This window comes from Adiantum capillus-veneris, chromosome 22, assembly GCF_014529385.1.
Source record: "Adiantum capillus-veneris isolate H3 chromosome 22, ASM1452938v2, whole genome shotgun sequence".
Lineage (NCBI taxonomy): Eukaryota > Viridiplantae > Streptophyta > Polypodiopsida > Polypodiales > Pteridaceae > Adiantum > Adiantum capillus-veneris.
In genome coordinates, this window is record NC_140952.1 from 21,483,146 (window position 1) to 21,486,800 (window position 3,655).

At 42.9% G+C, this 3,655-nt stretch overlaps 1 pseudogene; it reads right to left on the reverse strand.

Annotated features, from left to right (window-relative positions):
* Positions 1-375: 375 nt before the first annotated feature.
* LOC147429012 (uncharacterized) lies at positions 376-3,193 on the reverse strand (annotated as a pseudogene).
* Between the last annotated feature and the right edge of the window lie 462 nt (positions 3,194-3,655).

Sequence of the window (3,655 nt, forward strand, 5' to 3'; positions counted from 1 at the left end):
GGTGGTAATACTTTTGGTTCTCTTTGCTAAGCGCACTATCTTTTGGCCCCTTTGATGCTTCTTCCTAAGCATGGTCCTTTTTCTCAAGGGTTGAGTAGGCACCGTTGTGATTGCATCATCATTTGCAACTCTTCGTTTGTCCATGGTCAAGTTGGGTGGCTGTCACAAGTGGTTATCACATGTCCCTAAATTTGCAAAAATTTTCTCTTCTTTGGCAATCAATCTCTTTAAGAGACCTTCATCTAAAATAAATGAATAAGCCGATCGTACATGCCCTATCAATGATTGTAGTTGCACCTCCTCACAAGATGGGATACGTTCCCCAATCCCATCTAACACACTCTTCAAATCTTCAATGCATTGGTTGAAGACATATTATGAGAGGGTGAATTGCATGGCCATGTCATTGGGAGGCTCATCGGGAACTTCAAATGTTGGGCCAATGTCCTCTTGTGTGTTCTCCATTTCCATTTTCCTAGCTGTGTCAATGATTGGGAGAAATGGCAAAGATGAGGAAAGAAGTCTCTCACTACTAGTCGCAGGCCGTATAGTTGCTTGCACATGCTCGCCCAATCTGCACAATCACAATAAGAGGATTACAAGTTGACATGATACCAGATTTTGTGGCATGACATACTCAACACCTTGAATAAGAGGGCTACTTCCTCAATCACTTCAGCAATTGATGGGTCACTTGCATATCTACAAAGCATTTGTTCTCCATATGACAAGCATGTCATTTGCAACTTGTCATTCCCATACATGTTGTGTTTACCTCATTCAACTACAAAAGAAAGAGTAGTATAAAGACGCACTAACACAGAATGTCCCAAACTAGGACGTAAACCAAACTCAAGCACGAGCACAATGTAACCCCATGCATACAAAAGCAAAGAGGCATTACCAATCTCTTGATTTTGCATGAAGAACTCCACATTAATACCACCCATCCTCATCCCTATGAGTGAATCACCAATAAGGGCATGCATCAAGTCCAAGGCTTATCGATTGATCCATGCATTCAACAAGATGTACTTTATGTCATGCCAAAGTCTCTCCACCAAGTTCGTGGTGTCAACGTGCCCATGAGGGAAAAGCCTGCCAAACTTTCACCACAATCGGTGCCAAGTGTGAGCCTCTATAGCCCATATGTTGCCAATGAACTTTACAATGTTATTATGCTTTGAGCATTTGCAAAGGAGTTCTTTGTACTTAGAGTCAAACTCTTTCTTTTTAGGGAATTGCATCATACTCTGCATTGAAGTGTACACATGGTTGTGCATTTTTTTGTGGACCTATAAGCACGTGTGGGGAGGGGGGAGGCAAACATAATCATGGAAAATGGGGAGGTGGAAATGGAAAAACATAAGAAGGGATTTGGATGCACTTGTGGAAGTAGGTACTCTACCTAAGCCTTCTTTGTGTGGAACCAATTTACTAGCTCAATGCATGCAACTTGGTTGATGTTATCATCACCCACTACCTAGTAAAATGGATCATCATCAACCACTTTCTTGATGGCTTGTAGTGAATTCATGCACTTATCAATCACCAATTCCTTTGGGCATATCACTCTTTCAAAGATCAATCTCAAAGTGACCTTCATGGCAACACTTTCGTGGCTAGTTCCTACATCGTGTGTGCATAACATGAACCACACAGGTAAGCCAACACCATGCTGATTTGGCACCACTGTTGCGTACAAGGGCATGCCAAATACATTTGTCTTGAAGGTTGAGTCTATTGCCCAAGAACTATTACTTGAGAAAAGCATGCACATGCAAAGCATCTAATTGTCTTGGATAACTAGAATGAAGGGTCGGTCCCTCTCCTTAGGTGCATCGGGGTTGTAGGCCTGATAGTGTAGCACCTTGTTTTAATCTTCAACTTAAGAGCCTCCCTATACATTGATGACCAATCGTCACTTCCTAGCCTTCCTGCAACAATGAATATGGTAAACCAAAGTATAAACCTAGGAAGGCTAGATAAAATATTGGGCAGAAAGGTCACTACCTTTGACGCACAATTTGTAGGACATCTTTTGGATTTTCTTTCGAATCATGAAGAATCTATAGTATACTTGACATGTTGATGTAAACGGATTTTTTAGATACACTCATCCTTGCGACATGGCAACATGTACCAATGGCAAACAAATTCTCCATACATTGCTTCTTTGCCATAGGATGCATAGGGAGGTGATATAGGTCATCCCGCAACCCTAGCATGACCTTTGTGACCTCCAAAGCTCTGTATGGTGGTGTTCTCCATGTCATGTCTTGAAAAAATCATTGAAACCATGAAGGGGCATTCACACTTCTTGGATGTTCAAAGTCATCAATGCTCTTGGCCCTCTCTTTGTGCGTTTCTCCATCGATGAGCTACTATTTTCACTATCCCATTTAATATAGCCAATCTAGCCTTTGTGGCTAAAAACTACACTATGTAGCGTTTTTTGAGCATTAGCAAATCTCATTGTGTGCTACTCAATATAGACGTGACCCTTACCCCCTGTCATGTAAACCCGAGCACTATGTCACATCTTTCGTCTACCTATGTCCATCCTCTAAAGCTGAAAGTGTCGCACAAGAGCAAAGGTCAAGGACCTCCTTTGCAAAATCAAGTGAGATACCATGCATCCTAATGTTGGTGCACCATGTAGATGTGATTGTTGTTTTGGTTGCAACCCAATCAAGATGTCCACTTGTGTGGCATGAAAACTAAATCCTGTCCCAATATTCTATGCATGGAATCCTCTTTTCAGTAGTACTTTTGGCAAGATATAGAGCACTACCTTCGTCGGTGACTGTGTGAAATGATGCTTGTATTCTTCCCCGTTTTCTCAAGTCCAAGAAGCCCCTTTTGTCCACTGCTTTGACAGAATCTATGGTCGGGGTCCTTGCCTTTTTCGTATGGAAGCAATCATCAAGATGTATGCTTGTTTATCAAAGGTAAAATATCAATCAGATGTAGATGCGAAGGCATCTATCCATGGTTATTGAGCCTTTTCAAACAAATCTTACATTTTGTGGCTATCACTAGAGTCTTCTCCATCCGTCTCTACATCAAAGGCATTATAAATTTGATACATATCAGCAAAACCTTGTAGCCCAAGCATCTCCATTGATGGATCTATCCACTATGGATGTTGCTCAATGGCTGGGAGCTCATTCAAATCCCAATGACAAGCCATAATAGGAAAGGATGGAATGATTGGCCAAGTAGAAGCAAGTTGATAGGCCATCTCTCAGAGAGGCTCTCGTGGTCGCCTCAAGATCCTACTTGGTATGTGGCGCAATGGCATTCTTCCCCCCAGGTCCGGAGCATGCATGTAGAAGAATCATAGTATCGAGGTGTTAGTACGTAGGCAGCCCAATGGGAAATTTGCATGATGTGGCATCTGATATCCCCCGTGCGCATCCATCGTGGCATGCCTTGTCACCCTATAGCACCCTGCCATGTCAGCACTCCGCAGGACCCTGCCTTGCCCCAATTTACATCTAGCAATGGGTAGCATAAGCCCCCGTGCTACCAAGTTCCCCCACCATGTGGTCAATTGAGACCATCTTGCTCCCCACGCCCAACTTGCACACCCTCGATGCCATCAAGAAATGGCATATAGTTTTGAGGGACACCTATCCTATTGCATGGTGGC